The sequence below is a fragment of the Lissotriton vulgaris genome, chromosome 5 (genome assembly GCF_964263255.1).
Source record: "Lissotriton vulgaris chromosome 5, aLisVul1.2, whole genome shotgun sequence".
NCBI lineage: Eukaryota > Metazoa > Chordata > Amphibia > Caudata > Salamandridae > Lissotriton > Lissotriton vulgaris.
This window is the reverse complement of record NC_141693.1, coordinates 678852505-678878156: the sequence shown is the minus strand read 5'-3', so window position 1 is coordinate 678878156 and position 25652 is coordinate 678852505.

The following is a 25652-nucleotide window of genomic DNA, read 5'->3' as shown; positions in this document are numbered from 1 at the left end:
GGAGATATTCGCGCTTAGCGCGAATATCTCCAAAAGTTGGTAATAGGAGATAGCGATGTTAGGGACTGTTTTCAGTCGCTAACATCTTGGCACGCCCACTTTGCATGTCATTAGTGATAAATATCACTGACATGCAAAGCAAGGCCCAAGATGGTCGCTATCTCCTATTAGCTGTCACTAACTGGTGTTAGCGACAGCTTGGTAATAGGGAGATAATTTTATCTCCGCTTTCTTGGCTTTTAAAGCCAAAAAAGCGGAGATAAACCCCCTTGATAATATGCCCCTTAGTGTGGTTAATGGTGGATCTATGGGGCATATTATCAAGGGGGTTTATCTCCGCTTTTTTGGCTTTAAAAGCCAAGAAATCGGTAATAGAAAGAGCATGGCCATCAGGGAATAGGTCACCTATCGTGTTCAGCTGGTATTTAGAGAGTGTTCGACTAATCAATGTTTCGCCTGTTATGGGGAGGCAATGTGAGTTGGGAAGCGGGAGGGCCGGAGAGTACAGAGTGTCTACGCGCAGTAAGCGCCTGAGTTTGTCCCAAGCCCAAGTCGTTGTGGGGAGTGGGAGTATGTCGTGTGGGTCGCGAGGGAGGCCTCTGGGAAGCACGGCATCCAGAGACGCCGGGAGCGCGGCGTCTGCTTCGGGCTTTAAATGTTGAATCCTGGCATCAGGGTGGTACCAGGGGTGGGCATAGGAGCATTGGGCCACCAGGTAGTAAAGGTGGAAGTCTGGGACCCCAAATCCGCCCCTCTCGTAAGGCAGTGTCAGTGTGCTCCATGCGAGGCGTGGGCGCTTCCCTTCCCAGACCAGTCTCAGCAGGGCCGTGCGCAATTGGGTGAAGAAAACCTTTGTGAGAGGGATGGGAATGTTGTTGAAGAGGTACAAAAACCGGGGCAGAACCACCATTTTCACTATAGCAATGCGCCCAGCCATCGATAAGGGGAGGCGGAGCCATTGGTCAGTGTTAACCTCCAAAAAGTCAAGCGCACGTCCATAGTTCAGGCGGATGATGGACACAGTATCTAAGTGGATATGTATCCCAAGGTATTTAACGGAGTCTTCGCACCATTCCAGTGGTAGGGAGCAAGGACATCTCGCAGTGGCGAGGGTGAGAGGGAACAGTTGTGATTTGTGCCAGTTAACCTTAAGGCCGGAATAGTCACCAAAGCGCATAATTTCGGATAGCAGAGGCTGCAGGTTAGTCTCAGGGGTGCGGACGTACAGAACCATGTTGTCCGCGTAGAGTGACACCAGAAGAGGCCCTGTGCGGAACTGGAGCCCCCTGTGCAAATGCTTCTCCTGAAAGTGTCGGACCAGAGGATCCATAGCCAGAATAAAAAGTAATGGGGATAGGGGGCACCCTTGTCGCGTACCTCTGGAGAGGGTAAACCTGTCTGTGATAGTGCCATTGATGCAAATACGTGCCGTGGGAGCTGTGTACAGCAATTCAACTGTCGCCACAAACATGGCGGGCATGCCCATCCTACGCATCACATCCAAAAAAAAGGGCCACTCCAGAGTGTCAAAAGCCTTTTCGGTGTCCAGAAAGACCGCAGCAGCCGGGATGTCGGGATCAATTCTGTGCAGGACCGAGAAGACAGTGCGAAGGTTCAGGGAAGTCAACCTCTGAGGGACGAAGCCAGATTGTATTTATTTTTTAAACATTTCTAAAGCGCAACATATACCCGTGGGTGTCTTGGCGCTATGACTTAGGCTAGCGGTCTCCGGTTAATCATGGTATCTACCTTGGGGAAAGTTGTGCTGGACGGTTATTGGTCAAATAGCCATGTTTTTACAAGTTTTCTGCATTGAAGTAATAAGGATGCCGATTTTAGTTCCATTGGAAGCATGTTCCAAAGTTTGGCTGCAGAGTTGATGAAGCTTCGGTCGCCCCATTTAACAGTCCTAGTTCGTGGTACAACCAGGAGAAGTCTCTGTTCCGATCGAAGAGATCTTTTCGGGAGGTAGTGGCATAGTTTCTGTTTAAGAAACGCTGGGCCCTGACCCTTGAGAGCTTTAAAGGTGAGACACAAGGTCTTGAATCTGATACGATTTCTCACCGTTAACCAGTGGAGGTTTCTTATTGCTTGTTTGGTGGACTGAAATCTGGGGATGCCTGCTAGCAGCCTTGCAGCAGCGTTTTGAATAAGCTGCAGTTTGGCCACCACCCTTGCCTGCGCGTTTACAAAAAGTCCATTACAATAGTCAAGCGAAATAATAGAATTCACCAGCAGTGCAAGCCGCATTGCGAGTACCTTAGCCAGGATTTTATAGTCTAGGTTCAGGAGTGACAGCGGGCAATAAGAGCTGCAAACCGTTGGGTCGCGGCCTGGCTTGGGTAACAATACTATAACCGCCTCACGGAGCGTAGGGGGGAGAATACCGGACCCCAGGGCCTCGGCATAGACCTTGACCAGAATGGGCACCAGCTCCTCTTTGTATGTCTGATAGAAATCGGCCGTGAAGCCATCCAGGCCCGGCGCCGAGGATCCCTTCAGCGAGTCTATCGCCTCTGCTATCAACTCGGGCGTGATGGGGTGCGCCAAGAAGTCTTGCATATACTTCTCCAAGAAGACCATAGCAATTTCGTTAATATAAGGGCCGGGGTCAAGGTGCTCGTTAGTAAGTGCGGATTTGTAAAGGTGCTTATAGTAAGTCAAGAATGTGTTGCAAATGGCGGGAGTACTGAAGTGTGGCGTGCCATCGGCGTCAACTATTTGTGTGATGTACGCAGCCTGCCGAGGTGGGCGCAGCAATTGGGCCAATAGTCTGCCTAGTCTATCTCCCTCGCCATACTGGCGCGCTGAATGGTACTTGCCCAGATACTTCAGCTCCCTGTCTGCTGTGTCTCTGTACTCTAAAAGGAGCTCAATGCGTCGTGACTCGTTGACCGGGGAGGGATCAGCAAGGATCTGGGATTCAATAGCCAACAGGTCAGTTTCTAGGCGGGACAGGGAGGTGCGAATTTCGCGCAGCACTCCGACATGCTTGGTAATGCAGACCCCCCTTATGGTAGCCTTGAATCCCTCCCACAGTGTAGCCCATGGGGTCACCGAGCCAGTGTTAAGGTCGAAATAGTCTTCGATCGCTGAGCGGACCTTCTCTGTGAAAACCGGATCCGCGAGTGCTCGCCCAGGAAATCGCCATTGCCGCCATACCCACCCAACCTGGGAATCGCAAGCGCCATAACCACAGGAGAATGGTCCGAGATGGTGCGTGGCAGGGTGCGCAAATCAGTGACCCAACATGCCAGGCCCGGAGAAAGGAGCCAGTAGTCAATCCTAGTGCTCGTGTTGTGGTAGCCGGAGTGGTGCGTGAAGGAGGGGGAGGCAGGGTGACGTGTAGCCTCTATGTCCTGAAGTGAAAAGTGGGAGAAAATATCCGCCATCGCAGTGCGGGATAGCGGTTTGCGGTCAGGGGAGGGGGATGTGCTGTCTCTGTCAGGATTCATCAGTAAATTAAAATCGCCCCCCATCGCCAGCAGGTCAATGTCTGCGTGTAGTAGAGACAGGTGCAGCTCCTCGAGGCAGGCCGGGGAGTCGATATTAGGACCATATACCCCCACAATGGCAATCTTATAACCAAACAGAAGCCCAGGGAGAATCACATATCGTCCTTCCCCATCAACTTTGCTACCTGTCAAGACAAAGGGTATTCGCTTGTGTATTAAAACTGCCACACCACGTGCATATCTACTGAAGCTGGAAAACACTCTGTGGGCGCCCCAACCCCGCGCAAAGGAAGGTGTGTCTGATTGAACCATGTGCGTCTCCTGTAAAACAAGTATATCAACATTATGTCTCACTGCATACTGTAGAACCTGTTTCCGTTTCCGGGTGGAGTTCAGGCCACGAACGTTCCATGTCATCAATGTTAGACTAGAAGGGCCAGTCTGCAAACCTATCCGGCCATAGAGTCAAATCAAGAATCATGGGCAAGAAGTGGTCATCGTACAAACCAATGCCATGTGTCTCGCAATCAGATACCAAAAAAAAGAAAAAGAAAAAACATGGAAAAAACAAACACCCCCACACCCACCCACCACCCAGCCTCCCAGCACCCCATGAGAGGCAGAACCCCACTAGTTGCAAATCAGCAATGCAGAACAACAAGTGCCAAATGGGGAAAGCACATGAAAGTGGCTGCATAGCGCAATCTAAGAAACCCAAGGAAGGGGAAGAGAACATATCGGCCCGCGCCTGGGGGGGAAGCAACGCTACACCCCGGGCGGGCAATCCAACGGAATGATGAGAATGTCATAAACGAATAGGAATTAAAGGACTGTTAACCATCCCTGCAAGGAGAAGCATGAACCAGAACCAGAGCGTTATGGTCAGTCAGCCCTGACCAGCATCAGTGAACAAGTCAGCGCTGGCCTGCGTGCCCGGCCGCAGGGGAGATGCGGATCGGGAGCCAGAGGCCGATCCAGGCCCTTGTTTGTACGAGTGGCAGATTCCTGGGCCTCAGCTGGAGAGTCAAAGATGCAAAACCGGCCATGAACGTCCACCTTCAGCCTGGCTGGGTAGAGCATGCTGAATTTGAGGCCCAGATTACGAAGTGCCGCCTTGACGCTGGTGTATTTCCTCCGAGCCTCCTGCACCATAACTGTATAGTCCGGAAAAAAGGACAACTTGCTCCCCTGCCATCTCACCTCACCCATCTCCCGCGCCGCCCGAAGCGCGGCGTCACGGTCACGAAAGTTCATTATTCTGGCAATGATGGGTCGGGGTAGCTGTCCAGAATGTGGTTTGGGCCCCAAGGACCTGTGTGCCCTTTCTACAACAAAACCAGCCGTAAAAGTGTCTTTTCCAAACAGTTCAATGAGGAGGTTTCCACGAAGGTGCCGAACCGGCCAGTGGCTGTAGTCTCCGCCACGCCAAGGATTCTGATGTTATTCCGCTGACCGCGCGCCTCCAAATCCTCGTTCTTGATGGCGACATCTTTAAGAATCTTCTCCACCCTCTCCAGTCGCTTTAGAGCTTTGGAGGACCCGTCCTCCAGGTCGGATATTCTAGACTCCGCCAGGTCCAGACGCCGATCGTGGGCTTGCACAGTGGAGTTGATGGCAGACAGTTTCTGCTCCAGACTGTCGAATCTGGTATCGAGGGCTTTGAATCCTGCACGCATCTCCCCCATCAAGGCGGCCAGCATGGACGCCGCCTCGCCACTGGAGCTCCCGATGCAGCACCCGGTGGGGGTCCGGCAGCAGGGAGAGGAGGCTTGTCGAAGCTAAGGGTTCTCTGGGCAGGATCTTTCTTCCCCATTGTGGAGGACGCGTGGCGGGGCCGCAGTCGCTGCGACAGAGGCGGTGAGCAGGGATCAATGGTAAAGCAGGTCGATCTATAGGCCCCCAAAGACCAGACAGCGTGGGTAGTGCGACAGGCAAGTGTTCAGGCCGTAGCTTAAGTAGCAGAAGTAGGGGTGACCAGCAGTAGTAGTCGGCGCAATATGGCGCTCCGGAGTGCAGGAGGGAGCCACCCCAATTGTGGCGTAGCAAGCGGAAGCCTTGTGGCAGCAATGTAAGGTGGCTCGCTGTTCAGTCGCACGGCGGGGCCGCTGTATGTTGTCAGGGAGTGCCCCCAAGCCCCCCAGCAGGCACACGGACCGCCCCTCCCCCACCCCCGGCCCGCGCCCGCAGCAAGACTCCCAGGTCCGCCCGAGTCAGAAATCCTGTCCCCGGCTCCCGAGCTCCAACGGGCCCAAGGCCTCAGCCGCACCCGAGAGCCCGGACAAACAGGGAAAAGACTGGACCGAACGGCAGGGGGGAGTCAATGCGTGCGGTCGCTAGGGGTAGAAGCGTAAAGGAGCGGTGCCGCGGCCGCAAGCGGCCGAGCGGCACTCACCCGGCGCACCAGCGCAGCAGGGAAGATGGCGCCGAGGTCAGGAGGCCTCAGATCCCCTCTGCCGTGGTTGTCGCGGCCAGCCGCTCCCGCGGCTCGGCAACTTCTCGCTGGCTGCCCCGGACCATCAGTAGGCTGGACACTGCATGTGGTGTCGGCGGGGATGCGCGTTACATTCCTTCTCGTCCGTTTTGGGCGCCCGCCCGGAGGAGCTTCACAGCGGTGCGGCCATTTCGGTTGCCGCCGTGGCCACGCCCTATATACATACATATATATATAAATATATGTATATATACATGTGTGTGTACTTACATATTGTACCGGGTATAAAATCAAAAGCAATAATGGATAAATACAGATAAAATGATTAAAAAATAAACATGGATAAATATAGACGGAAAAGTAAAAAAACAATACAACAAAATCAGTATAACTTGCACCCCCACCATGCACTGCTTATGGTCCCGTATATTACATCACTCATGACTTGTTAAATTACATCATTGAGGACATCTAGAAAGACATCATTGATGACACCATAGTCATATACAGTATATCGTCACTGTGTGTACACGTGAGTTAATAGCATGGAAATAGTATAAGTAATGAAGACATGGAGACAATTGTAATTGTGCATTTTAAAAGTTATGTAGTCCACGGTTTATAAATCATTACAGTTTGGAGTGGAAGAAATACTTCATATTAAAAATGATGACGGCATGACTGCACCTGATATGGGATGCAGAGTTATGTTCAAAAGTAGGTGTTTCTTAAAATCAAAATCTGTTAGGCTGTGAGAAAGGCCAAAGCTTCTGTTGACAATATCGGAGAACAATCTGTAGTGACTGTGACGAGTGGGTTCTTTCTTGTCATCTCCTGTTGAAAGCAGAGGGCATGATTTTCCCTTTAAATTACTACGAATATGCAAATTCACAAAATCACTTGCGAACTCCCCTCATTTTGCCTGCACCATCCACCTTAGTAGTAGGTAAAGGTGTTCCCGCCTTTTACCATGTTGATGGACAGCTTACCAAAAGGCGCCCCCAAATGCATTTCCTGTCCATTTTGGTGACGCGATCCACTTACAGACCCACAAAGCCACTCACAAACCCACTCACATGCACCTATACAGTCACTCACACATTTACTCACAGACCCATACAGTCACTCATCACCCACATAACCACTTACACACCAATATTGACACTCACACACCCACTGACAGACCTACAGAGCTACTTACACACCCAATGACAGATCCATACTTCCATTTACACACCTACTCACACACCCATACAGTCATTCAGACACCCACTAACACACTGATAAAGACTGTCACACAGCCAACCAGATAGTGTCTGCACTCCCCTGTTCCCAACCATGGCGACAACACTAGAGCCGATGCTGGAGCTAGTATCCCACCCGAAGAAAATGCAAGTCGAGGAACCAAAACCTTAAATTCACACTTTCTTCCTGGGTAGAAGTGGGGTTGGGATAAAATAAGAAAAGAGAGACTTGCTGTACTAGATCTGTTCAGCAGCTGTGCAAAGCTGTATAACAGAATTTGTCACTTCTGAGACCATCTATGTTTGCAATGTAGATGTGCACTGTACCAGAACGTCCGGTTGTGCGATGGCGCAATGCACTGCAAACAGAATGAGCAGGCAGTTACCATCAGTACACTAACAGGTCTGTACATACAATAAACATGCATTGACTTTATTGACCCAAACTTACAAGTTTCGTCAGCAGCTCGGCATGATAGCAGAAATACCAAAATCAAACATTGAAGTGTGACACTCCTAGAAATCAACTTTAAATATAGATTGGAGTTATCAACACTCCTCAAGATACAATTTGAGCATAGGTTGGAGTGACTTGTACGCCAAATGATACAATACATTCAAAACAGAGAGTGAGGTTCAAAGTTGATATGTATTTCAAAGACTTTGAAGTGCTTCCTCTTGGCACTTCTGTTTACTAATGAAGGTAAACAACCTTTAAAATGCGGTCAAAACACTGCAGTGCCATCGCAACGCAGGTTTTAAAACGCAAGTCATTACCACGACTTGCACTGGAGGGCGCAGACTAAGGAATAGTAGATTTACTATTTCAACACCTTCCCTACTGTACGTAGGCTGGAGTTGGAATAGTAAATTATACTATTCCTAAGTCCAGCACCCTACAGCGCAAGTCGTGGTAACGACTTGCGTTGTAAAAGCTGTGTTGTGATGTACCGCGATCATTTTGATCGCGGGGTAACATCATACATCCCTAATGAAAGGCGGGACTAAAACCTTTATTCCTTGAGCAGTGACAGTTCTAACATCAAGGTGGTAGGGTGGGTCCAGAGAAAAAACGCAGAAGAAGCGCTGGAGTTGCTCACAGACAGGATGCTGAGGAAAAGACTATAGTCTTTAAAGACAGGGATACTCAGCCCTGGTTACTACTGTAGGAGCTTTACTGTGAACTAACTTGATATCAAATCATTATCTTAAATCTTCAACTTGCCCGAAGTTTAAAGAAAATCTCAAAGCCTTGACTCAGAAAGCTGCAGGTGGTCTGGTGTAGCTATGCAGGAGGGAGAGAGGTAAGACGTTGAAGGGAGTGGGTGCCACTGGAACCACTTGTGCAGATGAACATTAAGGAAACCAAATAACCGGAAACAAATGTATCATTTTAGCTTGAACGTGCATAGTGGAAAACAACACTCAGGTCCCAGTACCTGTGAGAGCAAGGCTGCTGTTGGCTCATGTAAGCTTGCAGGGGCTTAATGGAAAACTACATCAAGGCCATAAGAATAGCTTCCAGGGGTTCAAGCAGAATGGAAATTGAAGGTGCTAGGGAAGCATCAGCCATGAGGGCACTGGGGGGAACAGAAGCCAAGAGGGATGCTCAGGATGGTCACTTATGAGGGACGCTAGGGGAGAATCAGCCATGCGGGAGCTGGGAGAACATGAGTTATGATGGATGCTGGGGAGCATCAGTCTTGAGGACGCTCGGGGAACATCAGTTATGAGAGATGCTGGGGGAGAATCAGTCATGAGGGAGCTGGGGGAACATCACTTATGAGAGATGTGGAGGAGCATCAGTCATGAGTGGTGTTGGGGAGAACACAGGTCATGAGGATGCTGGGGAAGTATCAGTAATGATTATCATAGCACGAATAGGGCACCATAGGGGTAAAGCAACCTCAGCCCTGCACGCTAGACCACTATATAGAGTAACATGAGCCCTGCATACTAGACCACTACACAGTGGACGCAAGAAGGGGATGCGACAAAGAGGGAGCAGGAGGGAGTAGCAACAGTTGACCTATGTTAGGAATAGTAGCACTCAGTAATATTGAAAGAATAGTATTTTAACTTGTAGAGTAGCTTAGTATAGATCTTTAAGTCTCAGAAACATTTATGAAATACACTCACTGCATGATGTCATCAGTAACAAAATTGAAATAGAAAAAGCTTAGGCAACTTCATATGTTTTTATTTTAAGATGTTAGAATCATATTGGGGTATCAAAATATGCATTACAAATCTAGATAAGACACTAGAATTAGAAAATGTATCATATCAAATATTATGAAAAAAGCACATAAATATATACATTTTAGTCTAATAATGTTATATAATACAGTAAAAAAAACAGTGTTTAGTCATTATGTTATAATGAAAAGAGCTTTAATATATTCATGTGTCCTTCCTCATCATTTGCTGTATTTGTCTCCATACACTATTTCATTATCAATTCAATGTGTAAACATATTATGGTTTGCTTTTCACAATGAAAATAAGATATTCTATTGTACATTGAATAACATTTATACATCACTGTGATTGATTTGGTAATCTTTTCAGTCCTTATTCAGTGAAATGATGTGTCACACAATGAGGACTGTATAGATAAATGTTTGTTGTCCAACATGGCCATCTCTAAGCGAATTTCGGCTACTTAGCCTCCCTCAGGAAGCCATGGATAATAGAAAAAACCTATAAAAACACATGTAACAGAAAACATCTGGGTAACAGCTCCAAGACCCTAAGAAATAATTCAAAAACAATACTTTAATAGTTCGTATATCCCATTCCAATGTGCTACCTTATATCCCATGTTTATAACCAATGTGGATCCATCCATGCTATATTTATATAGTGCCACCTTATAGCCCCCATTCATATTGAAACACTATAAATATAAGAGTGAAACCACTTCCATATCCATAAGAACAAAAATAGAAACCAAAGTTCCTAAGAAGGTAGTCTGAAAAACAGAAAGGATTAGGGAAAGAATAGTAAAAGATCTCCAAATTGATAGCAGAATCTCTGATATACGCTATTAGGCTATGCCTCTAAATATGAGAATTGGGCATCACGGAAGAACCGTGGCATTATTATCCTTAGATAGAAAATATCAAGGAGAGTGCACCTGAAAGTTAAAGGTGATTCCAACAGGTCGATTATCCTTTATAGATCATTAATGCAGATTGTAGGCAACTGTCTAGCGAGAGTAAAAAGAAGATTATAGGAAGACATTTATTGGAATGGAGATAGAGGGCTTTAATCCATATACTTATGTTGGTGTGCTCCCGGTAGTCTATGTGTTTGCACTTACCCCAAAGGAATCGCAAGAAGGGTTAATTCCTAATACAGTTCAACATAGTTTAAAATTGGCTCCTAAATGGTAAAAAGTAAAGAACAATGCCAATCTAAATTGAGGCGGCTGATAATCATGTCAGTTAATTATTGCTTGTAATAGACCACAGACTCTTCAATGCCTTACCTATGGATAGAACATGATGGAAGGAACAAGTACTTCTTCGTCTGTGCAAATGGTAAATGCTATTGCAATAGATGCATCCTGGAAAAGGTTCTCTGTATTGCCTCACTTTTGATGATACTCACAGACCCATACAGTCACTCATCACCCACATAACCACTTACACACTAATATTGACACTCACACACCCACTGACAGACCTACAGAGCTACTTACACACCCAATGACAGATCCATACTTCCATTTACACACCTACTCACACACCCATACAGTCATTCAGACACCCACTAACACACTGATAAAGACTGTCACACAGCCAACCAGATAGTGTCTGCACTCCCCTGTTCCCAACCATGGCGACAACACTAGAGCCGATGCTGGAGCTAGTATCCCACCCGAAGAAAATGCAAGTCGAGGAACCAAAACCTTAAATTCACACTTTCTTCCTGGGTAGAAGTGGGGTTGGGATAAAATAAGAAAAGAGAGACTTTCTGTACTAGATCTGTTCAGCAGCTGTGCAAAGCCGTATAACAGGATTTGTCACTTCTGAGACCATCTATGTTTGCAATGTAGATGTGCACTGTACCAGAACGTCCGGTTGTGCGATGGCACAATGCACTGCAAACAGAATGAGCAGGCAGTTACCATCAGTACACTAACAGGTCTGTACATACAATGAATATGCATTGACTTTATTGACCCAAACTTACAAGTTTCGTCAGCAGCTCGGCATGATAGCAGAAATACCAAAATCAAACATTGAAGTGTGACACTCCTAGAAATTAACTTGAAATACAGATTGGAGTTATCAACACTCCTCAAGATACAATTGGAGCATAGGTTGGAGTGACTTGTACGCCAAATGATACAATACATTCGAAACAGAAAGTGAGGTTCAAGGTTGATATGTATTTCAAAGACTTTGAAGTGCTTCCTCTTGGCACTTCTGTTTACTAATGAAGGTAAACAACCTTTAAAACGCGGTCAAAACACTGCAGTGCCATCACAACGCAGATTTTAAAACGCAAGTCATTACCACGACTTGCACTGGAGGGCGCAGACTAAGGAATAGTAGATTTACTATTTCAACACCTTCCCTACTGTACGTAGGCTGGAGTTGGAGTAGTAAATTATACTATTCCTAAGTCCAGCACCCTACAGCGCAAGTCGTGGTAACGACTTGCGTTGTAAAAGCTGTGTTGTGATGTACCGCGATCATTTTGATCGCGTGGTAACATCATACATCCCTAATGAAAGGCAGGACTAAAACCTTTATTCCTTGGGCAGTGACAGTTCTAACATCAAGGTGGTAGGGTGGGTCCAGAGAAAAAACGCAGAAGAAGCGCTGGAGTTGCTCACAGACAGGATGCTGAGGAAAAGACTATAGTCTTTAAAGACAGGGATACTCAGCCCTGGTTACTACTGTAGGAGCTTTACTGTGAACTAACTTGATATCAAATCATTAGCTTAAATCTTCAACTTGTCTGAAGTTCAAAGAAAATCTCAAAGCCTTGACTCAGAAAGCTGCAGGTGGTCTGGTGTAGCTATGCAGGAGGGAGAGAGGTAAGACGTTGAAGGGAGTGGGTGCCACTGGAACCACTTGTGCAGATGAACATTAAGGAAACCAAATAACAGGAAACAAATGTATCATTTTAGCTTGAACGTGCATAGTGGAAAACAACACTCAGGTCCCAGTACCTGTGAGAGCAAGGCTGCTGTTGGCTCATGTAAGCTTGCAGGGGCTTAATGGAAAACTACATCAAGGCCATAAGAACATCTTCCAGGGGTTCAAGCATAATGGAAATTGAAGGTGCTAGGGAAGCATCAGCCATGAGGGCACTGGGGGGAACAGAAGCCAAGAGGGATGCTCAGGATGCATCACTTATGAGGGATGCTAGGGGAGAATCAGCCATGCGGGAGCTGGGAGAACATGAGTTATGATGGATGCTGGGGAGCATCAGTCATAAGGACGCTCGGGGAACATCAGTTATGAGAGATGCTGGGGGAGAATCAGTCATGAGGGAGCTGGGGGAACATCACTTATGAGAGATGTGGGGGAGCATCAGTCATGAGTGGTGTTGGGGAGAGCACAGGTCATGAGGATGCTGGGGAAGTATCAGTAATGATTATCATAGCACGAATAGGGCACCATAGGGGTAAAGCAACCTCAGCCCTGCGCGCTAGACCACTATATAGAGTAACATGAGCCCTGCATACTAGACCACTACACAGAGGACGCAAGATGGGGATGCGACAAAGAGGGAGCAGGAGGGAGTAGCAACAGTTGACCTATGTTAGGAATAGTAGCACTCAGTAATATTGAAAGAATAGTATTTTAACTTGTAGAGTAGCTTAGTATAGATCTTTAAGTCTCAGAAACATTTATGAAATACACTCACTGCATGATGTCATCAGTAACATAATTGAAATAGAAAAAGCTTGGACAACTTCATATGTTTTTATTTTAAGATGTTAGAATCATATTGGGGGTATCAAAATATGGATTACAAATCTAGATAAGACACTAGAATTAGAAAATGTATCATATCAAAAATTATGAAAAAAGCACATAAATATATACATTTTAGTCTAATAATGTTATATAATACAGTAAAAAAAACAGTGTTTAGTCATTATGTTATAATGAAAAGAGCTTTAATATATTCATGTGTCCTTCCTCATCATTTGCTGTATTTGTCTCCATACACTGTTTCATTATCAATTCAATGTGTAAACATATTATGGTTTGCTTTTCACAATGAAAATAAGATAATCTATTGTACATCGAATAACATTTATACATCACTGTGATTGATTTGGTAATCTTTTCAGTTCTTATTCAGTGAAATGATGTGTCACACAATGAGGACTGTATAGATAAATGTTTGTTGTCCAACATGGCCATCTCTAAGCAAATTTCGGCTACTTGGCCTCCCTCAGGAAGCCATGGATAATAGATAAAACCTATAAAAACACATGTAACAGAAAACATCTGGGTAACAGCTCCAAGACCCTCAGAAATAATTCAAAAACAATACTTTAATAGTTTGTATATCCCATTCCAATGTGCTACCTTATATCCCATGTTTATAACCAATGTGGATCCATCCATGCTATATTTATATTGTGCCACCTTATTGCCCCCATTCATATTGAAACACTATAAATATAAGAGTGAAACCACTTCCATATCCATAAGAACAAAAATAGAAACCAAAGTTCCTAAGAAGGTAGTCTGAAAAACAGAAAGGATTAGGGAAAGAATAGTAAAAGATCTCCAAATTGAAAGCAGAATCTCTGATATACGCTATTAGGCTATGCCTCTAAATATGAGAATTGGGCATCACGGAAGAACTGTGGCATTATTATCCTTAGATAGAAAATATCAAGGAGAGTTCACCTGAAAGTTAAAGGTGATTCCAACAGGTCGATTATCCTTTATAGATCATTAATGCAGATTGTAGGCAACTGTCTAGCGAGAGTAAAAAGAAGATTATAGGAAGACATTTACTGGAATGGAGATAGAGGGCTTTAATCCATATACTTATGTTGGTGTGCTCCCGGTAGTCTATGTGTTTGCATTTACCCCAAAGGAATCGCAAGAAGGGTTAATTCCTAACACAGTTCAATATAGTATAAAATTGGCTCCTAAATGGTAAAAAGTAAAGAACAATGCCAATCTAAATTGAGGCGGCTGATAATCATGTCAGTTAATTATTGCTTGTCATAGACCACAGACTCTACAATGCCTTACCTATGGATAGAACATGATGGAAGGAACAAGTACTTCTTCGTCTGTGCAAATGGTAAATGCTATTGCAATAGATGCATCCTGGAAAAGGTTCTCTGTATTGCCTCACTTTGGATGATAAAAGCCCTCGTATGGGTACTAAAAGCCTCATGTTACTCAGGCCCAGTTTTGGATGTCTGCCTCACATTGTTGTACACAGTGTAGGATTACGCTCGCCTTTTGGCATGCTGTAATATGTGAAAATAGTAAGCCCTACCGGAAGCTGCCATCCGGCTACTTCCGTCTTCTCCGAGAAACAGTTGGCGTGAGACCGTGGTTTACGGGCGTAAGATACATAAAAGACTAGACTGACAACCCTCTTCCGGTATAACCTCATGGTCCTGGCTATGTTGAAACAGTTATGTATCCGGATACATATACTCTTCTGATGTAATATGTGCATATGGATACTATATAATGTGTGTGAGAGGTCTGATATAGCTGTCTCAATGTTAGAATTTTGTTTTGTAAAACCAAATATAAACCTTGACTAAAACGGAGTGTTAGTTAAACCAATCAACTATTGAACCTACACAATTGGTCACCAAACATGTATCTTCTGAGGAAGAGGTTAAGAAGGTGCAGGAGTGGTATCTAATGATTCAAAAAACTGTCCAAGCCGGTGATGGTTGTGTTCGATATGTACAGCGTAATACAATATAAATAAAATATCCTACAGAATCTGGGCAAAATATGGAATGGGCAAGACAGTTGATATAAATACCGACACTCTAAAATAAGGTAGCATTTCTATCCACCCCCTTATAAATGTAGGGAAAGATAAGGTAATATATTTTGTAGTAGTAAATGAACATTCCACATATTCTAGATCATCACATATGGAGACAGGACAAACAACAATAGAGAGAAAAAAGAAAAAAAATCATTCCTGCATCATCTGGATTTTCATCTGATTGCATGTTCCCAGGCGATTTCACTGTTCAGGCCTTTTGTGTAGGTGTCCAATTTAAAGATCTAGAAAACCTCTCTGTGTTTCCTGATTTCTGTACTTAAAATGCCTACTTTTGTATGGAGTTTTTCTAAAATGATCCATTGAATGTCATCCAGTGTATGTGATGCCTCTATGTAGTGTTTTACTAATGGTGCAGTTTGTTTGTTTTGTTCGTACCACTGACCGATGTTCTATCAGCCTGGTGGCTATCATACGTGAGGTTTCGCCAACGTAACCGAATTAACAGGGACACAGCAATAAGTATAAGCAATTTCTGCTTTTACAATTTGTAAGGCTTTTTAAGTCGATGTTACATCCATTGATGTTCCATTTTGATGTTTCAATGGCACAATCACATGCTTTGCACATAGTGCATTTAAAATTGCCTACAGTTAATGTATTGCCTTCTATGGAGGTTTGAATAACAGTTTTTTTTTGGTGGCATACATGATCTAACAATGTGGTCCTTCAGGTTCTTGTTCCTCCTATGCGCACATAATGGTCTAGGTATGTGTTGTTCTTGTTCTCTTTCAGCATTTAAGATGTACCAATGGGAATTAAAAATGTTGGCGTATCTTCTCATTCATAGTTGAATGACGGGTAACATACTAATTTTGATATCTGCTTGGGTGCATGGTTGCCTAATAGATGCTGCCTTTCGTAATACTGTGCTCTTTTATATGAGTCCAGTATTAATATTTTGGGGTATCCTCTAGCTATGAACTTCTCTTCCATCTCTATGGTCCGACAATCAAAATCTGATAAGTTGGTACAGTTCCTGCGAACACGCAGGAATTGGCCAAAGGGGATGCTGGGCCTTTGATATTGATGGTGGTAACTCTCAAAATCCAAAAGTGTATTTCTAGAAGTGGGTTTGACATTTAAGTCAACCTCTAATGTTGTTGATTATGTTTGATAGCAGGATCCAGGAATTCCACTTGGTTAATAATAATGGTTGTGGTAAAATGCTTATTAGTCTCACATAAGTTAAGCCATGACACAAATTCAGGTAAGTCATCAGGGTTTCCTGTCCATGTGAAAAAGATGCTGTCTGTGTACCTTGGCCAATGTACGATGGATTTATAGAATGAGGATACTTCATTGTAGATATATCTGGACTCAAATTTAGCCATGTATATGTTAGCTATAGTTGGGACACAAGATGTCCCCATGCTTATGTATTTGGTCTGTTTGTATAACAGGCAAATGAATTTAAATGTATTTTCATATGAGATTATCCGTAGACAGTCTAAAATGAATACCATAGGACATTATATATAGAACTCGCCAATTAACCATTCCACTACATTTATTGCATCCTGTGGGATGTTACTGTATACGTCCTTGATGTCCATAGTGACCATAGTGTCTCTTGCCACATTAAATGCAAGTTCCTCCACCTTATTAATAATATTCAGAGTGTCCTGGACATATGATTTAGTCTTGGGAACTTGCAGGCGGAGTATTGAATCAACATATTTTGATAGGGCTTCAGTGACTGACCCAGTAGTGGTAACTATGGGTCGATATGGGGATCTTCACTGCTCTTATGAATTTTTGGAACCCCATTAATAGCTGCCATCTTGGGATTTAGGATATTAAGGTACTAAAGCTCCTTATTACATATATAGTTTTGCCTCAACGCTTCAAATGTCATTTCTAGAAATTCAATTCAAATATTTATTAGGATTTGGAACTCAGATGAGGTCCACATAAAATACATACAAATTAATACAAGAAAATGTAAATATAGCAGCACTCATTCCACAAACAGTAAACAGAGTAAAATGGCAAGATGTAGCCTGAAGAGAACAAAAATGTACAGGGGGCAATAAATATCAACAATCTATACTACTATAATAAAGTAAGAACTTTCAGGCTTTGAGGCGGGTAAACTCGGGAACCACTGCGCCAATCGACACACCCGATACACCGTTGAAATCGTCAGGGTGTGTAGATGGTTATAGGCTATATAAATGTCAAAATAAAACGTTATTTACAATATTTATATTTTAAAATAATGTAGTCCCCCCCAAAGTAGCGCCGGCCGCTACGTGCGTGCTCACGTCACCACGGGGAGGAGAGACGTCCCAGGAGCAGCGGACATGGCGTGGGGGAGGAGTGGTGACGTGAGGCCAGCGGCGGTGGGAGCAGTGGTGAGGCGGACACGGCGCAGGGGAGGAGAGGCAGCGGACAGGCGGTGAGGAGCCGAGAGGCGAGGAGTGGTAAACTAAGAAGCGGCAGATCAGGTAAGCCTTGGGGGACAATGTCGGGGCAGGCGGGTGTCAGGCCGCGGTGAGGAGCAGAGAAGCGAGGAGCGGGGTCGGGGCAGGCGGGGGATGGGGCGGGCGGGGGCATGGGCTGTTGCGGGGTCGGGGCAGGCGGGGGACGGGGCAGGCGGGGGCACGGGCTGCTGGGCAATGTCGGGGCAGGCGGGGGTAGGGAAGCCTGAATGCTCCCGGACAAGGTCGGGACAGGCTGCTAGTTTAAAATACAAGATAAAAATGTAGAATTCATCCCCAGTAGTGTGTTTGATATTAGCAGCAAACGGAATTTATAAAGCGTATCCTATCCTAACCAGAAAGGTTTTCGTAATTCGTGTAGTAGGATCAGTGGCAATTTCTTCATATTGTCCTGGTTTATAGAGCATCTCATGCATTTTAGTTATGTACATGGATGGATCCATTATAACAATACCTCCACCCTTGCCACAATTTTTAATTGTGAGGAATTTGCTTGTTTTAATTCTTGTAATGCGGTATGCTCTGGTTCGTTTAAATTGTAGACAGGATTAGGGATGTATTTCATTGCTATCTTCATTTTTTTATACATCAGATGTTAAAACATGGCAGCTTATGGGCCAATTTGATCTAGAGATGGTACAAAGGTCGAAGGTGGAGCTGACCCTGATTTATTAATCGAAGTGAAGTCAAGATCTGATTTACCTTTGAAGAATATACGTAGCCTGATCTTTCTGAAGAAGGCCATGAGGTCTTGGAATAGCTCAAATCTGTTAATACAGGTATGTTATGTTATGTTATGTTATCCCGGGGTTTTATATAGCGTACGGCTACTCAGAAGAGTGTCCCGACGCTTTGAATTGCACACAATCTCATAACACAACAAGGAAAGTAAATAAAAACAGAGAGGAGGAAACCTAAAAGGGCCAGGAACTAAGAAGTAAAAAGCCAAGTTTTGAGCCCCTTCCTAAAAGCTAACAAGTTAGGGGAGCTGCGCAGGGACACAGGCAGTTTATTCCACAACTGAGGCGCTAGTAATTTAAAAGAGCGGCCTCCGATGCGGGCTCTCTTGACACGAGGAACCGTGGCAAGAAACAGGGCTCCTGACCTGAGCGGCCTAGCAGGGTGGTAAAATGTTAGCCTTTTCTGAAGGTATCTTGCTCCGGAGGAATGCAAGGCTTTATATGCCAGAGTAAGAGTCTTAAAAATTATCCGCTTCCGGACAGGAAGCCAGTGTAGAGCCTCCAGGAGACCCGAGGCTCTAGCACGGCGAGAGAGTCTATAAATGGCACGAGCTGCCGAGTTCTGGACAACCTGTAACCGTTGGAGCAGGTATTCTGGCAGGCCGAGATAGAGGACGTTGGAAAAGTCAATTCTCGAACCTATAAACGCCTGAACCGTGATCTTCCTGTGTTCCTCCGATAACAGGGGAAGAAACTTGCGTAGCATCCGGAGCAGTCCAAAGCAGGTGCCAGTGAGACCGATTACCTGTGAGCGAAGTGTGAGGCCATTGTCGATCTTAATCCCAAGGTTTTTTGCCACCTGGGACGAACTTGCTGGTGGAAACATGTTCTCAGGCCACCACACTTTCCAGTCCGGGTCCGAACTGCACCCAAAAAAGAGGACCTCGGATTTATCCGAGTTGCACTTGAGGCTGTTATGTTGGAACCACTGAAAGACAGCCTCAAGGCAACCCTGGATCCTACCTCCATCGAAGTCCGCACCCTTCTCACAGGTGAAGAGGAGCTGGGTGTCATCGGCATAGGAAACGATCTGAGCCCCGAAAGACTCCGCCAGTGCCGCCAGAGGGGTCATGAAGATGTTAAATAGAGTTGGGCTCAGTACTGAGCCCTGAGGAACTCCGACACCCAATGGCAACATCTCGGCGGAGCAAGCAGAAGCCCAGACCGTTTGTCGACGGCCTGCCAGAAAAGATCGAAACCACTGGAGCACCGTCCCCCGGAGACCGATCTCTGAGAGTCTTTCAAGAAGACCCTCATGGGGGACGGTGTCAAAGGCCGCCGACAGATCTAACATCACCAGCATCGCTCTCCCACCCGAATCCAGCACCTCCTTTATCGCCTCCGAGACTTCCAGGAGAGCTGTTTCGGTGCTAAGATTGGCGCGGAAACCTGACTGGGTGGGGTGCAGTAGGTCATGGGACTCCAAGTAATCGGCAAGCACCTTATGCACATGCTTTTCAATGACCTTCGCGAAGGCCGGCAGGAGCGAGATAGGTCTATAATTCGCCAACACCTCCACATCCAGACCAGGCTTTTTAAGCAGGGGAATAATCATTGCCTGCTTCCAGGCCTGGGGAACCACGCCCTGTGCAAGAGAACAGTTCAACAGGGGGTTCACCAGTGGATTAATGACAGCTGCCATTTTAGCCAGAAATTTAGCGGGGCAGGCATCCCGAGGGGAACCAGATTTAAGCCCAGCCATCAGGTCAAAAGACGCGGTCATCGAGAGAGGCGGGAAAGCTGCCAGGGCCACACCTGCGTTAGGCAGGGTAACAGCGGTATTCCCCACCCGATCGGGCATCTCAGGCTCCAGCACAGGGAAGGAGTCCTGGATCCGTTGGATCTTAGATGTGAAAAAGTCCGCAATAGCCCTGACCCACGGCGCAGGAGGGGGGGCCTGAGTTGGTGCCTCACGTGAGGTTGTGAACTCCCGCACAATGGCGAAAAGCTCCTTACAGGAATTGGAGGCAGCTTCAATTTTTCTCGCGAAGTAAGCCTTCTTCTCCGAGAGGATGTTCCGATGATAGGCTTTCGCCAAAGATCTGTAGGCGAGTTTCGCCGTTGCGTCGTATTTCACGCGCCATGCTCTTTCCGCTACCTTGCATTGCCGACGTGAAGCCGTCAGTGCTGCCGTAAACCAAGGGGCAGATGCACCTTTTTCAGGTTTGCGGAGGGGTCTCAGAGGAGCAAGGTCATTAAGTCTCTCTGAAAGCCAGGCCTGCACTCGCTCCACATCCTCCTCTAGGTCCCCTGTTAGCGCACAGGGATGGTCCACGCAAGACTGAGCCAGCAGTTCCGGGGTAACACGGTGAAGTGCCCTGAATCCCACGGGAGTCTGCCGGGGGGCAGCGGAAGGCTCCCTAACTTCCGGGAAATAAAATTTCACCAGCCTATGATCAGACCAAAGCACCTGGATCGGAGCCAGCATCTCTATGGGAGTCGTAGAAAAGGTCAAATCTAGGGTATGTCCCTTCTCATGGGTCGGTCCAACATGATAGGGAACCAGGCCCAGAGGGGCTGTGACATCCAGCATTTTAATCGCGTCAGCATCCGTTTCCACGTCCATGTGGACATTAAAGTCCCCAGCCACAATACAATGCTCTGACGTGAGTAGCAAGGAAGAGGTCACCGACTGAAACTCTTCAAAGAAAGAGCCCGTGGGCCCTGGCGGCCGATAAACTAGAAGACCCTTCAGCGATTGGTGTGGAGAGAGGACAATGGCAAAGGCAAGGGATTCGCAATCCTTAATCGCGTCCGAGGGGATGATGGTACAGGTGGCCATTTTGTTCACTATTAGTGCAACCCCACCTCCACGCCCCTTTGGCCTGTCCTGCCTGAAGATGTTGTACTCGGGCGGAATAGCAGTGGCAATATCTGGGTTGGACGCCTCGCCGAGCCACGTCTCGGTGAGCATCAGAAATAAAGGTTTTTCTGACTGTAACAGATCGAATATATCCAGAGCATGCCGGCCAAGAGATCTAGTATTAAGCAGTAGGCCCAGATGTTTAACGCTGACCGCCGCCTTCTGCAGCGCACCGACCAGATGTTTCTGCGGGCGCCAGCCACACTCAGGGCAGCAATGCTTGCCCTTGTGGCGAGCAGGAAACACCGTACGGCAGGAGCCATTAATATGCTGCCAGGAGCGGAGTTCAGATCCCGAGTAGTGGAGCATAATGCTCACAAACAAAATGTAAATTACGGAATAGATGGCCCAGTCCTGCCCGTCGCCTCGTACGCCTCCGGGACGCTGACGGGCAGGACTCTGGCACGACTCCGGCTAAGCGACGGCGTCCCGCTGCGCGATCCCGCTGCGCGGGAAAGGACGACTTTAAATAGGCGTCTCCCACATCCACTCGAGCGTCGGGACGCTCCAAGATGGCGCCCGCGCACACACACACTCAGCCCAACCAAAGATGGCGCCCGCAAATGAATCAGCCCCGGAACCCGGACCCGCCAAATGGCGGTGTGTTCTCCAAAATTAAATGCGGGTGAGGGGACAGAGGCCCAGTGGAGCGGCGATTAAAATCAGGGGTTAAAGAACCTAAAAAACAAAGATAGGCAAAGGGAGTTTTTAAAAATCACCAGTTGTCCGAGCTAGGTGTCAGCGCGACCTGCGCTCGTGTAGCAATTCACAGAAAGCCTGACAGGTCAAGTCCGCCTTAAATAGGCGTCTCCCACATCCACTCGAGCATCGGGACGCTCCAAGATGGCGCCCGCGCACACACACACTCAGCCCAACCAAAGATGGCGCCCGCAAATGAATCAGCCCCGGAACCCGGATGTATGTGGAACAAACAATAGGCCTTGAACCAGAAGAGATTTATGGAGGGTTCCAAAGTATGGGAGCTCAAATTGAAAATAGGTATTTGATTTAGTCCTGCCAATATTGGGAATTTCCTGTGACTAAATACTGGTTGTGGTTCTGATATTGAGTGTTGTTCCGTTTATACTGATTTTGATTCTGTTGTTAGTTCCCTCTGTACCTGGATTGGTATTGTGGTCTCCTTTGATATATTTGATTCCATCGCCTGTCTAAAAAAGGCTGATCTCCACTTGGTTCTGCTAGTGGGGCTCCACTCCCCCCCTGGTCATTATGGTGTAGGTTGCCATCACTGTCTAAATCTGAGGCATCAGAGAAAGTGGTGATTTTATGTGGTGGTCTGTTATATGTGGGTTGGTCTGTCTCATATTGTGCCCCTCATTGGTTATAGTAATTCTCTGCTAGGTAGGGGTATACTTTCTCTTTAGTGGAAAACCTGATGTCCTTTTTGAGTTTGTCCATTTTTCTTTTCATCAAATAATCATTATAGGAGGCCATATACTTTTGTACTTCTTCAAACTTCTTTTTTACCTCCTCTAATGCTTGGCTACTCTCGATCTTATTTTCTATCTCTTGCATTTCCCCTAATAGAATTTAGACTTGTTCTTTCGCTGTTGCAAATATCAGGATCATAAGATCCCTCGAGCATCAATTAGCTATCATGGACCATTGTTCAAGGAACTTATGTATCTGTACAAAACATTCAGGTATATTTCTCACTCTAAGTCCTTTTGGTATTACTCCTGGTTTCAGATATTCTAACATAAAATGTCCATGCAGCTCTATCCTTTTAATCGTTTTCTTTAAAGATATCAGTTTTTGTATATCCTCATTACCTGTAGTAATTACGATTTTCAAAATGGGATTGATTGCCTACTAAGGATGCAAAATCTTTATCCGTGAACCCAAATGTCTGTAATTTTTGAATATGTGCGGATTTTATTTTACTGTCTCCTGAGGTGGAAAGTTAGGTCATATCTCTATCCTAAATAGTGAAGGAGATCTCTTACAAGAAGTAGCTACCAGATCAAATGGTGAAGGAAATAAAGCTGTGAGTCACAGTGACCACTAGTGTAGAAAAAGGACAAAATAATGAAAAAAAATGTAGTGATTGGAATTCGTGATAAATATAAACTAACAGGTTGGGTAGATTGACTCCCTCATACACACTCAAGAAATACTCCGCACAGACAGGCTGCGGAGAAAACAACTGTATATAAATAGGGGTTCCCTGATACTAAGTGAAGTTCCTAATCCAGGGAGTATAACACAATTGAAAGGGAAAAAGCTTAGGCAAATTTATATTTTTTTTATTTTAAGATGTTAGATTCATATTGAGGGTATCAAAATAAGCATATAACAGAGATTCTGCTATCAATTTGAAAATATTTTACTATTCTTGCCCTAATCCTTTCTGTGTTTCAGACTACCTTCTTCAGAACTTTGGTTTCTATCTTTGTTCTTTTGGATATGGAAGTTGTTTCACTCTTATATTTAGAATGTTTCAATATGAATGGGGACTATAAGGTGGCACTATAGAAATCTAGCATAGATGGATCCATATTGGGTATAAACATGGGATATAAGGTAGCGCATTGGAACAAGATATACAAATTATAAATGTATGGTTTTTGAATTATTTTTGAGGGTCTTGGTGCTGTTACCCAGATTATTTCTATTACATGTGTTTTTATAGGTTTTTTCTATCATCCATGGTTTCTGAGGTAGGCTAAATAGCCCAAACACACGTAGAGATTATAAAGCCATGTTGGGCAAGAAACATTTATCTATACAGTCCTCATTGTGTGAGACACCATTTCACTGAATAAGAACTGAAAAGATTATCAAATCAATCACAGTGAATTATAATTCTCATTCAATGTACAATATAATATCTTTTTTTCATTGTGAAAAGCAAACCATACTATGTGTACACATTGATTTGATAATGAAATAGTGCATGAGGACAAATACAGCAAAGGATGAGTGAGGAAGCATGAATGTATATAAAGCTTTTTTCATTATAGAGTAATGACAAAACCATTCCCCATTGGTGCTATGGGAGGCCTTTAAAGTCATAATCAGATGTGTCTGTATTGCAAAACAAGCAGGGGTTCCAAAATCTATACCAAGGAGACTTGTGCACCTTGAGACAGAGCTGCAAGCTTTAGAACAAGACTTTTTTTGATCCAATGACCAGATCACCCTAGCGTGTATACGTGAAACCTTATCTGAATACAATGAGCTAGCGGATCGAGAAATACACTACCTCGGATGAGTGGCTAAAGTCTGCAGATACTGTGAGGGGGAGCGATTTAGCAACACACTAGCCTATATGCTTAGACCTCCTGCAGCAAATAACTATATCACTAAATTAGTGGATGAACACAAGAAACACCACACTAGATCCACTGATATATTGCAATTCATGACCACTTACTACTCCGAGTTCTATCAAACCAAATCTCATATTCCCATGGACCAAATCAAAACCTATTTGGACTCAGTACAATTATTATGGCTAGATGATGCGTGCCCTCAATAGTTAGATTCCCCGTTTACGGAGGAGGAAGTCCTACATGTCATTCGCAACCTCCCCAATAATAAGGCCCCAGGTCTGGATGGCCTAACCACATCCTTCTATAAAGCATTTTCTGCCACGCCAATCCCCCATTTGCTAGCCATGTACCAGCCCTCTATGGAAACTGAGGAATTACCAGAATCACTATGAGAGGCACTCATTGTTACCATATTAAACCCTGGAAAATCGGCCACCTCCTGTGACTCTTATAGACCACTCTCTCTGAGGAACGTAGCTACAATAATCCTGGCTAAGCTCATCACTAACAGCCTGTCACCGCTTCTCCCTGACAGAATACGGCCCGATCAATTTGGCTTTGTGCCAGATCGATCTACCGCACACAATCTCCATACCTTTTTTGCGGTTATGCATGGGACGGATCCAAGCATTACAGCACTGGCTGCCCTGCTCGATGCCACCAAGGTGTTTGATTCCCTAGAGTGGCCATATCTATTCCTACTTCTCCAACATATAGGGCTAAGCACAAAATGTCTAAATGTTATTAAACTTCTGTACACAGCCCCATTACCCAGAATACGTGTAAATGGCCTGCTATCTGACCCATTTCAAGTTTTGCGAGGCACGAGGCAGGGATGCCCTTTGTCCCCACTCCTGTTTGCCATAGTCATAGCCATAACAGCTAAACTGCACCAGTATCATGCCCACTGGGGAATCCGACTTCATGAATGAGTCATCTTTATCTTTATGTACGCAGACAACTTTGCCATATAGGTTAGAAAGCCACGAGAAAACTCAAATTGTGTTATATAAAGGGAGGTCATCAAATTTGGGGGCCTCTCGGGCATAATGATAAATTGGACTAAGTCTGTCCTCTTCTGTCTCACTGACAATACTAGACAGTTTATACCTAAATTTGAACTGCAATGGGCAACAGAACCAGTGTGA